We start from the raw sequence: 14,377 nt of genomic DNA, 5'->3' as shown, positions 1-14,377 counted from the left end.
CTCAGAGGGCGACAATAGAGTCACCCACCTGTTCTGACCCCCTCCTCTTGTATACCAAGACACTCCGACACAAAGTCTCTTCAAAGATGTTTATTGACATACAGGTTCCACCTTGGCAGCAATCCAGACTGCCAAGGTCAAGATAGCACTCTGGGCAGCAATCCAGCTACAGCGACACCCCTTGGCAGCAATCCAGCTACCAAGCTCCAGATAATCACCTTAGCAGCCAAGGTCCAGGGAACAGATTGACAGTAATCCAGGTAAAATCTTTAGCAGCAATCCAGCCTGCCAAAGTACGACACAGATCTGAGCTTCTCCAACTCCAATGATCAGTTGATTCCTGCAAAGGGTGTGTCCACAAGCAGTCCCTTTATAGTCTGGAGAGGAGTCTAATGATCAGCAGCTGAGAGCCATTATCTCCGGTAATTGCTCAATTGCTCCTTACGCCGGGTAGCACGTCGGTAACGAGCATCTAATAGCTCACTGCTGTCTGACTCACTGTCCTGTGACTCCTCTCCACTGCTCCAAGGCATGACATCAGGAGCCCCCTTCCTTTGGCTTTCACCACTGCTCCATGCCTCAGGCGCCCCCTGGTGGCCAACCAGCCTCTCTGCGCCCTGCTCAGCGTCGGAACCCTGTCCAGGGTCCCCCACCTCCTCTTGAGCCGACTCAGAGGACACCTCGCTGTCGGAGTCTGGTGGCAGCGGCACCGGCACCGGCTGGGCCACAACACCCACCATACCTCAATTAGCCAAGTCCACACCAGGTGGCCCAAAAAGCTGAAGGTCACAGTCCTCATCGAGGATGCTCCATGTGAGATGGAGATCGACACCGGGTCATCACTGACCATCAGACCGTGGTCTATCCTGAAACAGGCTATTCCTAGCCTAAAGAAGCAGCATCTTCGCACCCCTGACATCCGCCTACATGATTACCAGGGAAATCGGGTCCCCATCGTGGGCCAAGGCACCTTCCAGGTGAACTTCAAGCAGTTCAGCGGGAAACTCCCAGTGACAGTGGTCAACGGCAACCTGCGGAGCCTCCGAGGGCTAGATTGGTTCCAAGCCCTGGGCTTAGAGGTGATCAGTATCAACGCCTTGAAAGACGACAGCGCTGAAGCCATCTTTAAGGAGTTCGAGGACATCTTTGGCACCGGTCTGGATTGTTCTCACTTGTTGAACTTAATAAAGAGCTGCTGTTACCGTTAAGCCTGCGTGTGCCTATCCATTACCCAATCTAACAACTGCCATTTAAATGACTCAGATTTTCACAAAATGCTAAGCTTTGTGTCAAGTTATTTTCATTCATAAATTTTGTAGCAAACAGCCAACATTGGATATTAAATCAAGCTTTTAATGTGGCTAGAAGGCCAACCATCAGAAGTTTATGGCATGTCTACACAACATCCTTAAACTATTCCTCTCCTATGCTCATGTTTGCTTGACTCTAATTTGATTTGGAAAGATTTTGTTCAGACTGAGACACTTTGGCAACAGCTCAAATGCTATTCAGATTGCAATGTAGGCTAACATGTACACTACACTCCCATGAGACAACTTCCCTAAGGTGAAACTCCTGGACATTTAAAAATAACATGGCTAAGGGAAAGTATCTAGCTTAAGGAGTGAAAATTAGTAATTAAAAAAATCACATTTTCTGCTGAATCTTGAATCGGCAACATTTGTAAAGCAAGTATTATAGCCCTTCTGCTACTACAGCTTTCGTAGCAAAGATAACTGCACAGAAAGGAGGACTTGCAAGAATGCTGAAAAGAGTATTTCTAAAATACGGCAGGAAAATCTGCCTAAGGTTGCATTTATTATTAAATACAATGAATACAAGGCAATATCATCTATTGTTGTTCTCTAAAAATTGTTATTGGTCCATTCTGCAAAAGGACAACTGTCTAGTTCAGATAAGTCTCGAGAGAATATTCTTGAAGGCATATCAGCCTTTATTAAAACTGATGGAGAAGATGCTCCAAAAGATATTAATAAGCTATGAGGAATACGTGAATTAATTCAATAACTCCTATATCTGGGCAATTGAACTCGATCTTATACATTAACTAAAAGATAACAATTTCTAAGCAAGTGTACAAGAGTCAACAAAATAATTATATCATAATGTATGTGTTTTTCTTTAAGGTGTCAAAGAACTATCCTATTTTTATTTTCAAATAAATGATTGTGACCCATGTAATTTATTATGGCTCTTGCTAATGATTTCCCCCAGTTCCTAGGAAACACATTGCCTTTCAAGAAGTCATATATTTGATTAGGTAGGCTAATAGGCTGTTCTATATAGCTTAATGGTTATTAATATTACTTCAGAGGAAAAAAAACACAGTTCCAAAACTGTCTTTCATTTTCATTAGGAACAAACATTTGAAAATGTTATTTGGCTTGTAAATGTGTTTCCTTGCATCTATCTAAATAGATGGTTTGCTTGGTATCACATCTTCTGTGAACCCAAGCAACATAGTCTGTAACCCATGGTTTATAAATTAAGATGGCATGTAAACACAACCAATTTTGGTTTTCACATTTCACATTTTCCCCCTATCGGTTTGGTTAACACTGAGTGTAAATGCTAGGAATTAGGGCACAGATGAACTATGTACAAAATATATGTATGTTCTAGTCATTGACCAATTATATTGTATGCAGTTCATTTAACTAAGTTTTAAAAATCTACCCTTAATAACCAATTGTACCAAGTCTGCCGATAATTTTAAATACAAAGAGATTTAGTGGATTTATTCCAAAGTAAATGCATATATGTTTATATCCTCAAGTATAATATTCCATTAATCTGGTTACAACATAGGTGACTGAATAAACAACATTAGACATTTTAATTAATACTTGACTTACAGAAAAGAGACAACTGCCATTTAATTGCTTATCATTATTTTATATATTGTATCAGTGGTGCAATTCAGCCAGTTCTATAACTGGGAGGCTCCGCCCACCAACCCGGACATCATCACGTCCTGCTTTTGATGCTATATGCATGCGCGGAAGGTCCTTCATATGCGCAGAGATGATGTGTGCGAGCGAAGTGAGCATTCACATTTGCGAACTAGTAGCAAAGGTAAGTTGATTTCACTCCTATTTTATATATATTATATATTACTGTTGCAGTGTTTTATATGGCGCTAACTTAGTAGACCACCTGGAAGCTGCAAGTGGTCCAAAACACAATGGAATAGGTAGTTGTGGTTGCACCACATATAGCACCACTATTTCACAAGGTGCATTGGTTTTTAGTAGCCTACCCGATACATTCAATATGCTGCTTATCAACTGAACAGCAATTCATGACACAGGGTCAGATTATTTGTGGGACCCCCTACCTCCAAATGATTGACTAATCCACCATATCTAGCACAGTAGGTATACTATGAGTCCTATTCAGATAGACACTAGCATTAGTGGGACTAATCTTATTAGAATAAGGGATAATATTAATCAGAAGGCAAGTACTAAGATCGATATCTCCATCTTCACCTGCCTGCCACCAACACTATTTTAGCATTTAAAATATAACAAGATACATAATGAAGAGTTTTTAGAAACTGTGCAAGTTTCCAGAAAGAAATCAGAAAGAATCCAAGTGTACTCCATATGGAAGTTGTGCCATAGACAGGCAACCACCAGTTACATTTTGCAGAAAAAAGCTGGATTCAATTCAACAAGCAATCCAATTGTGCTAAATATGAGATCAAAATGCAAATCAGCTAGTCACTGGCAACCATCCACTTCAAAATATTCCACAAGGAAACATTTTTATACTAAAACATTAAATCATAGATGATATGGTAATGCTCCTCCAATTTTTCTTTGTGGCGGCTCCTTTTAGCAAATGTCCAGAATGACCTGGCTCTGCTGGTTGGCCTGGGAATTCAATGGAGGAGTACCACATGAGAGATGGCTATTAGACTGACCCCATTTCCCCTCCCTTCATATCCTGCTGCCACCCCACCATTTTTAATTCATATTGCTATACTTTCATTATTTTCACTGTTTTATTGTTTTGCTGTTATTATATTTACATATTTTATAATTAAACATTCTAATGTTGCAAGCTGCCCAGGGTAACCACATGGCAAGATTTGTGGCAAATAAATTTAAGAATAAATAAATGTTGCCTCTCTTCAAAGTTTTGTCAGCTTTATGTTCTAAATATCTGACTTTTTAAAAATCTCCCACTACTTATAAACCTCTGCCTAAGGAATAAAGTAGGTAATTCAAATTAAGACTTCCTGCTTTAGACCTTTCTACTTGCAAAAAAGGTAATAGACAGAAATTGAGAACATACTTATGAATTCTTGATGAATCAAATTTCAAACGAATTTCAGTGGATCATGAACAAAGCCACTAATTTTTACTATTTCAAGTAAAAAAGGTTGTTTTTGTCAGATCCAAAAACTTTTGCTGTGCATATAAATACATAACATTTATTAAATGTAAATTCTACAATAAGATACAATCAGCGCAATTCCTCCAAGGTCCCTTCCAACTCTACTATTGTATTGTATTGTAAATTCTACAATAAGATACAATCAGCGCAATTCTTTCAGATCCATTAGTGAAATAAGGATCTGAATCTATTTGCCTGCCTGCCTATCTCCCCCCTTACATGTACTCCTCAATCATAATTGGGAGTGGTAACTCTGTTTATGAGTAGCAAGTCCAGTTACAATCTTTAAGAGAATAATGTGTGATTCTTAATCACATCACATATTGTGACTTGAGACTTGCCCGCTTTCCCATTGACTTCATTTGTTGGAAGCTAGCAGGGAAGATCGTAAATGGTGATCATGTGACCATGAGATGGTTCAACCACCATAATTGTGCACCAGTTGCCAAGCACCCAAATTGCAGTCGTATGACCATGGGGATGCTGTGATGGTGAGAACTTCAAGGACCAGTGCTGTCATTCAGTGCTGGTTGTAACTTTGAATAGTTGCAGAAAGAGTGTCACTTCATATTTTACTATGTTCTTTCAAATCTCAAGACCAAATATATTAGCTGAGTTGTTCTGCATGATGTCTGCACTCACTCATTAGGACTTAGTATCATTAAGTACAAGTCAGGATATTATACATTGCTTAACAAACCATGCATACAAATCCTCACTTCATGTCCTGTTTAAACTCATTCATTAATCTAAACTGATCAACAGACTTTCAGTCCAATAATTAGTTACTTTTGCCTGGAAGAATAAAACATTTGTGTATTTGTAAATTAATTCTAAAAATAATCCTGATCCTAAAAACTATACTTCAGTATTCATTTACAGTACTACCTGTGCTCCATTGGAGTGCCTAGAGCAGTGGTGGTGAATCTATGGCACGCATGCCAGAGGTGGCATGCAGAGCCTTCTCTGTGGACACGTGTACGGTCGCCCCAGCTCTGTTTCGTGTCTCTGCCGCACATGCACGCACACCTGTTGGCCAGCTGGTCTTCGGGTCTCTGCTGCAAATGCGCAGGGTGCCTTGCAGTTTGGGCGCATGCACACACTTTGGGCACTTGGTGCCTAAAAGGTTTGCCATCATTGGCCTAGCTCATACTTTTAAAGCTAGAGCTCCCCATGTCTTTTCATGAATTATTTTCTTGATTTATTTTCCAAAAGAAATTAGTTTGCACTGTATATTCAGAGAGAAAGGTTTAGAGCTGAGAAAATGTCTGTGAAGTAAAAAGGCAGACATGCGGGGAAAAATGAGCTACAAAATCAACTGCCTTATTTGAAAACAGGGGACTTCCTCAAAAATAAACATAGAATTGCTTTCCATCTGATTTATACATACTCAGAGGTTTCCTGAGTTCAATAGGATTGTGCAGTAAGCTTGGAAATGATTCCAGCCTAAGACTCGGTTTGCAGTTAAACAGCAACGAACAATATAGTTAAATAGCTTTCTGAACAGATGCAGCTTTGAGGAAACAGTAGTTTATCTGTCTTGTACAAACTTTGTTATCAATGCCTGTTTCAGTTCCTACATAAATTGCAGAGCATCTGCTGGGACAGTACTGTCTGTGGTTCTTAATGTCTTTTGAAATAATCTGGGACAGTAGCGTCCATGGTACAATAATTCTCCTAACAGGCTGAGATCTTAAAGACAGCAGCATCTCTGTTAAGAGTCATCCTCCAAATCATTCTCCCAGCATCTGCTTAGCATACAGCAGCACTGTATCCATATTAAAATGAAGTGTCATGTATTCCACATTTATATAGTGTTCACAAATATCTGTATATACTACATAACTATCTACTTAAACCAGAAAGTTTTTCTATCAATAATCTGCAAATTAAATCAATAAAATAAAATAAACTACTTAAGGCCAGTTAAGAAATTGAAGTGTAACTGAAAGCATAAATCAGTTTAAAGAAAGTAAAGTTTTATTTTAAGACATCAGTATCCCTACAGTCAAATAATAATACTTAAGCAACTATATAACTAGAGCATAAGCACACTCAGGTATATGGTATGAAGGGAATTTTTTTTAAAACTATAATATAGCTCATGAATACTTCCAATCCAGCAAATTGAAGCCCACCAGATTTGCAAATTATTTTATTTATCTATCACATGGCATACACAGAGATCATGCAATCACTGATATACAATTTAAATAAAGTGTAATTATGACACTTTATTTAAATTTGTATATCAGTGATTGCATTACCTCTGTGTATGCCATGTGACAGATACGTGTGTGTGTGTGTATCTGTAATATAGAGATAGAGATATTGATATTATGAGGACAATACAATATAGGAGATAAAATATGATGATAATAGCAATAGCACTTAGACCTAGCACTTCAAAGTGTTTTTGCAGTCTTCTCTAAGCAGTTTACAGAGTCAACCTATTGCTCCTAACAATCTGGGTCCTCATTTTACCAATCTCAGAAGGATGGATGGCTGAGTCATCCTTGAGTCTGGTGAGATTTGAACTGCCAAATTGTAGGCAGCTGGCAGATAACAGAAGTATCCTGCAGTACTGCATTCTAACCATTGATGGTGCTGAAAATGGTAAAATTAGCTGAGGCTGAAATCCCACTACAAAAGAAGTGTTTTGGAAAGAGATTTCTTCATCTAGCTTTGGACAGAGCTGTGCTCTCCCCAATGGAGCAGACAGATAATCTAGAGGTACTTCAAAAAAACCCATCATGAATAGAGTCTCATGGCTTCAGTGGCAAACAGTACCTTCCTGAGCTTCATTAGTCACCAGCTGTCAGCTAGTCAGTGCACAAGTAACCTAAAAAGAGATTATTATAATGGGAGGAATACTTACAGAAGTCCCGAAAATGAAACTAGTGCAAAATGTCTGCATCAATAGCTTGTTCAAGGGGAAACTATATCAAGATCTTTACATATTCCAAACCTGAATTGAACTAGAATTGTACTACTAAGTTAACTTCAACGTGTTTTGGATTGCCTATACAGCTTTACATTGCCTTCTTTGCTATGCATCTACCCAGATAAGAAGACATATCCTACTAATGGAACAGTTGTTAAATTACCTGATTATGGTTGGTGTTGAGTCTTCGATGCCAACTCACAAAGTTTTTTGGGGTGTGTGTGCAATATTTATACCCCTGTCATTTTGAAAAAAAAGTCTAGACAGCTCATATACCAAAAAACAGTAGGGCAATAACAGAATAATAGAGTAGAAAGGGAGTTTGGAAGTCCCTTCAAATATTTAATAATTATTATTAAACATTCAATTAATAATAATTAAATGAATACTTATTAATATAACATTACTTATTAATTAAATTATTAATAATTAAAACAAATATCAAAGAAAGCCAAAACAAGATCCAATGCCGCACAAGCTTAATGCTCACTGAAAAAGTCATATTTTCAGTTTTTCTAAATGTTAACAATATTGAAAAATCTATATCTCTGTGGAAAGATTATTCACAGCATTGATGCTGCTACCAAAACCACCTATTTCTGAGCTCCCTTTTGATGGGAGTATATTTAAAGAATTTTTAATTATAGTTACAGCAGATGACTTAACTAATCACAAATAACTTAGCAAGGCTGGACCTGATTGCAGGTAATCCTTAACTTGCAATCAAAATATTGACCAGAATTTCCATTGTTAAGTGATATGGTTATAAAGCGCAACTTCATGTGATTTTACCTCTCAGCCGCCCTCACTGCCTTCCACTCCAAGACTCCTGTCATCGTTCACCACCTTCTTTCTCCCACTGCTGACAAGATATGCCTACCCTGGCCCTTCAAAAGGCAGCTGCTGGCCACATGAGGCCATCTTCCCCACAAGAAAATTGCTGCAAGCAACCTGGGAAAGTTAGCCTTGTGTGGCCAGCATCTGCCTTACAAAGGGCCAGGGCAGGGATGCCTCATCAGCAGTTGGAGCAAGAGGACAGTAAATATCATCCAGGGCAGCAAGGGCCACAGTATGCAGAGAGCCTAAAGGTCATAGACAGGGGACAGTTGTGGCAATAGGGGGAGTTGAAGTGGGCAGTCATAAGTGTGAGCGGGCTGCCAAGTGCCTGGATTTTGATCATGTGAATGCAGGGGTTCTATAACCATCATAGCTTTGGGGACTGGTCATTACGCCCTTCAGCACTTCAAATGATCTCTGAACAAATGATGGCAAAATTGTGACTACCTGCAGTTCTTGGATGGGAGAACATCAAGATACAAGAAGGCAGACAAACCAAAAAACATCTCAGAGAATGGTAACAAACCACTTCCTTATTGTTGCCAAGAAAATAATGTGGATCTGACCATGTAATTACTAGCTGAGTTCAATTTGACATTTATTCTAATTATAAAATAGTTGTTTTTGTAAATTATTTTATCAGTCATATAGACATTATAATAAATACATTGTTTATGAACAAACTGTAATCAGGTTTATCTCTGATACATTAAAATCCAGAGCATCGGGTGGTGGCTTACAATCTACAAATACAATTCTGGTGATTTACAAAAGGTTAGCAAGATTTTTAAAAAAACAATTAAACTGTTTATTCTACTTTCCACTAAATAAGGAACTAAATGAAAATGCTTGATGGATAATGAGGAAGTATTTGCATGAAAAAACATTTCTGAACTTGGTTGTGATACTAAATACACGTTCCTGGACTGAGAATTTTTGAGTGTTATTTATTTTTTTGCCTAAATCCATTCATCTGAGCTACTCTTTTGCTTCTAATTTCTGCTTAGATGTCAGAATGCTTGGCTGAAAAGATTACCTTAAAGTCTTTTTCTTTATACTTCACACTTTCATTAGACTGCTGAAATAAATGAGTTTTGGAACTGTTAAAACTGTCAAGAAAAACAAATAGTATTGCTAAAAAATGAACACAGTACTAGCTATTTAACAATTACAGTGAAGTTTAGAATCAATTCTAAATGTGTTTTCAGAAAGTGATCCCATGATGGCAGAAACCATCACATGAAGCCTTAACTGATTTGATTTCATGTATCAGCATTTTCCTGCTGACGATAGTTAATGAGTTATTCTCTAGGTAATTCACCTACTTTCTCCCTTTCCTGAATATATTTCTAAGGGGGGAAAGGGGAATCTATGTAAAGTTGCATCACTAACTATGCTTCTATTCCTTCTGAGCAGTTGGTGCTGGCAGAACTAAAGCATTAGAGTGTCTACTTGGCCGCTGTATTCAAACCACTTATCCAGGAACATGTCCATTTTTGTAACTATGATTGCTTTCAGTGGTTACACCTTTATGGGCTTCTTCTCATGTTACCCTTTCATATACATCAGATGACTTGTTTACATTGAGCCATGAATTTTGAAATGTGAATCAAATGTGCTTCTTTTTTTGGCCTAAAAAAGAATGAGAATCCAGAATGCATTAAGAAGAGGAAGGAAGGAGTTTTTCTCCCTATCTGAATTTCTCTTGTTTTCCTTGGCCTGCTTCAGATTTCCCAAACCTCCACAAAAGATTTGAGGACACGAGGAAAAGTATTTTGATCTCTTAGTGTTTCTATTGATGAAAAGGACATAATTGTATCCTACTTCCGTAACTGATGAGTTTTTAATTTTCCACTATAAAAATAGTTTAGAAAATAGTGGGTTGGATATCTTCACCTCTGCTCATAAAAGGGTGGTGTTTATTTCTGCAGGAGGGTAGAATGAAATCTAAAGATATTTATACTTCTACAAACATTACAATTGTTATTGAATCTATTGTATGTTTGCACAAATCAAACTGGGAAATTTGAGAGGATCTATAAATAAATTGATTCTCAATTCAAACAAATGCCATATTTTTATATAATGCACTTAAACAATCAAAATAAAAAATAATGACTAGAAGCATTAACAATATTGCACTTAACTGTTACAAACATACAACCATTGTAGAAACATTGTAGACTGGAACATTTATATCTTCCACAAAGTAAGTACAGAGTAAGGCAACAATTATGCATAATTTGCATTATCAGATATTTTTAAAATAATTAAATGAAGTTAGCAAAAGAATGTAACAGCCAAAATTAAACATAAGTTAAACACCATGAATGCACTCTCCAAGCTATTTTCTGTTTCTGGGAATAGCCTGATAACACTTCAAGGTACACACATCAAAGTAACAGGAAACCTATTTGCTTTTATATATGTACCTATTTTTATAGTGTTCTTCCTCATACAGCTGGTTTTATCACACAGGCTGCAATTCTCCAGCCATTCCAAAGTACCATTTATTGACTTTTACAGAATGAATTATCTCCAGATTCCTTTCTCATATGCACACTATAGTACACTAAGTATATGTACTTGGAAAGTTGACTTCAGCTAATAACATTTATCAAAACTCATTGCCTGTGCTTTCCAGGTGTCTATCAAATCAATCTACAGAAAATTCTAACAACTAGCTGTTTTCAATTATATTTTTTCTAACATGAAAATATAAAGTCATTTGTTTTTTTCTAAGGACGCATGGTCATTTTCTAGGACCATTATATATTCTAAATATTATATAAAAAACCATGGGAATATGGCAAACATTGCTATTAGTGCTTATATTTTAACAAACTAAAAATCAATGCTCACAATCGCTATTTCCCATAGTCTCATTACCATTAAAATAGACACACTCTTCATTTGCCAAGATCTTGAAAATAAATTGAATAAGATATGTCCTAGAATTGAAATAGTTTACAATAAATGAACAATTCTACCTCTAAGAGATGTTTCCAAAGGAAATGTCTATATTTAGCTGTTTATAATATTTTGTACCAATAAGATCAAAACAAGAAGTTTCTGGCTCTTTTGGAAGTTCCTTAATGAAAACATACTTGACAGTACTTCACAACTTTTAACCTACACAGAAAATTGTAAAAAAAAAAAAAACTTCTCTGAAAGTCAGCCTCATTAGAATTCCTCTTATTATATATGTTACAGCAGAAAAATCTGTTATAACCCTGCTCTCTGCCAATAACCTAAGAATTGCTCTTTGACTTTTTCTTTAAAAGGAAAACACACTAAGCAATTGAAGCATCATTTTTCCTTATCCAGAAACTTACACCCACCCCCCTCTCTCTTTTTAAACGAAGGCAACAGCCTCAGAACAGGAACTCAAAGCCTTCCAACACCCAGCATAAACTAGTTCTTTTTAGAGCTTCCAGGCTTCTTTAGTACTTGCCGCTCCTTCTGGCTACAAACAGGGACGCTCCTATCTCCGGGCTAATAGCCGCAAGGAGAAACAGCTAGAAGAAAGTTTGCCCACCTTCCGTCTTCCGCTCCCAGTTTTCATCCACCCCGGCACTTCTAGTCGGCACACCTTTCCCTCCCCGCCTCTGGGGAATGCCGGGTGGACCGTTAGGCCGGCCGTGCAACAGCTGGAGAGCTTTCCACGGCCTGAGGGCGGCTCCTGGGTGAAGGAGAGGAAGACAGAGACCAAAAGCGAGCAAGCCGTTTCGGTTTCTGAAGCCACTGTTCCGTTTTCAGCCAGCTTCATGCTCTTTGCTTTTCCCCACCTCCCCTGTCTACCACAGCCCTTTCCTGACATCATTCATTCTCTTACATTCAAACACACGCCCACTCCATTTCCAAACAGTGACTCACTCTAGAGCCCTGGCTGCTGTTGCCGCCGCCGCCGCCGCTGCCGCTATTCAAAGGCTGGACTTGAAAAACCGGTTAAAAACCTCTAGAGGAGCGGATATTTATTTATTTTTATTTATAAAGAGGGGCGGGGGAAAGCCTCATTCTAAGCAGAAGAGTGGGGAGGAGGAAGATTTGGCATAGCTATTAAAATTAGGTCGAGTGGAAAAACTTCATTTTTTCCCCTAATTAACCATTCGAGTTAGGGGAGGCGGTGGAGAAGCCTGTTTGCAAAATTCTTTGCCCTTTGACAAGCCACCTTAAAGAGACAAAACTTTTTGGCATGAAATAGGGACAGAATCTGATCTTTAGAATGCTGCTGCCTTTTTACCAGAAAAGTTCTGTTCCTCAGCATCCCAGCTCAGGGTTCACCCGAGTCTCAGTGTATTTTCTCTGTCCTTCAAACTTCCTTAGCTACAAATAAGTTTGTACCATCAAAACTCTGGAATAATTTAGCTGTAGGGCTCAGAATATGTACCTAATGGCCATTTAGCTCCTGCTTGCAGAGTAGTATTGAACAATTTGAACACTGCCCTTCCTCTAGCCTACATTTTTAATTATGGAATCCAAAAGAAAAGTGCATCACATGACAAAGCTGTTTGAAACCAAAAAAATAATGACTATATTCGAAACAAATTAGTGATACATTCCAGGCATACTTACTTGAACGTAAACCCCACTGAATAGCAGAGGATAATTTAAGTAACCTTGTATAAGACTGCATTTGTTCAATTATTTTACAAACATGAGAATATCATATATAGTAGAGGCGATACAGATACTACTTTTTTACTTTGTTAGGGCTATTCTTGGATACTTAACTTAAGCTCTCACTGTTATTTTATCACCAGACCCCCAAACCCATGTTTTCAAAGGTGTAGGAATGGTGCCTCCTCCCCCCTTTTTTTAAAAAAATAAAAAGATGGAGCATTGTTGGAATAGAATAAAAGAGAAGAGTTGGAAGGGACCTTAGAGGTCTTCTAGTCCAACCCCCTGCATAGGCTGGAAGCCTATACCATTTCAGACAAATGGTTATCCAATCTCTTAAAAATGTATAGAGTTGGAGCATTCATAACTTCTGGAGGTAAGTTGTTCCACTGATTAATTGTTCTAACTGTCAAGAAATCTCTTCTTAGTTCTAGATTGCTTCACTCCTTGATTGTTTTCCACCCATTGCTTCTTGTCCTACCCTCTGGTGCTTTGGAGAATAGCTTGATTCCCTCTTCTTGGTGGCAGCCCCTGAGATATTGAAACACTATCATGTTACCCCTAGTCCTTCTTTTCATGAAGCTGATTATACCTAGTTCCAGCAACCGTTCTTTATATGTTTTAGCCTCTCCTAATCATCTTTGTTGCTCTTCTCTGCATTCTTTCTAGAGTCTCCACATCTTTTTTACATTGTGGTGACCAATACTAGATGCAGTATTCCAAGTGTGGCCTTTAGGAAGGCATTATAAAGTGGTATTAACACTTCATGTGATCTTCATTCTACTTTTCTGTTTTTCCAGCCTAGAACTGTGTTGGCTTCTTTGGCAGCTGCTGCACACTGCTGGCTCATATTTAAATTTGTCCACTAGGACCTTCTCACAGTTGCTACTATTGAGTAAGGTACCACCTATACTGTATCTTTGCATTTGGTTTTTCTTGCCTAAATGCAGAATCTTACTTTTTGCACCATTGAATTTCATTTTGTTATTCATTGTCATTCATATTGCTCAGTGTTTACTTTATTTGAGCAATGAAGAGAAACTGGCTAAATAAAACAACTGTGACAATTTTTGTAATGAAAAATGTTACCATTTAACATATACACTTTAAAATTACAGCACAACCCTGGCATTCTAAAAACGGCTCAGCCATTCTGCACGATTTGTAAAGTACAGAGCTACAGTTCAGTCCCCAAAATGGAAAGTGAGAAGAATAAATGTGGTTTTGGGGTTTTAAGGACTGGAAATACCTACCCCTCAGTGGGTCACAGGCTCCTTTTACTGTGGCTTTCCTAGTGTCGCAGCTGGCTCTGGTTTGCCCTGCTGTGGCGGCCATTGAGGCAGAGGGATAGGCCCAGTACCAAGGGCCTGCTCGCAGGGGGCCAGGGCATGTGCCTCATGGTTGCTTAGCAACCCCAGAGGATTTACCTCAACTGCCTTCCCTCTGTAACCTGAATGGGTGATCATAGCAATCTGGGAGAGGTAGAGGGAGCCTTCTTTACCTGTAGTGAATAGCAGAATCACCTTTCAGCTTCCTCAGGAGAAAGAGGGC

The 14,377-nt window shown here is 38.4% G+C and overlaps 1 protein-coding gene across 4 annotated transcripts in view; it reads right to left on the bottom strand.

The window, feature by feature from the left end:
- The window catches only part of SGMS2 (sphingomyelin synthase 2), a 46,221-nt gene extending 34,061 nt beyond the window's left edge, over positions 1-12,160 (bottom strand). Inside the window, exon 1 of one of the 4 annotated variants that reach the window (XM_081959238.1) lies at positions 12,083-12,160. The gene's annotated coding sequence lies outside the window, so the exon portion shown is untranslated. The other 3 variants (XM_081959240.1, XM_081959237.1, XM_081959239.1) reach the window with 3 other exon arrangements.
- Between the last annotated feature and the right edge of the window lie 2,217 nt (positions 12,161-14,377).

This window comes from Natrix helvetica (genome assembly GCF_964273705.1).
Source record: "Natrix helvetica genome assembly, chromosome: 7".
Taxonomy (NCBI): Eukaryota; Metazoa; Chordata; class Lepidosauria; order Squamata; family Natricidae; genus Natrix; species Natrix helvetica.
Note: the sequence above shows the minus strand (reverse complement) of the source record. Positions and strands in the feature narration are given on the sequence as shown.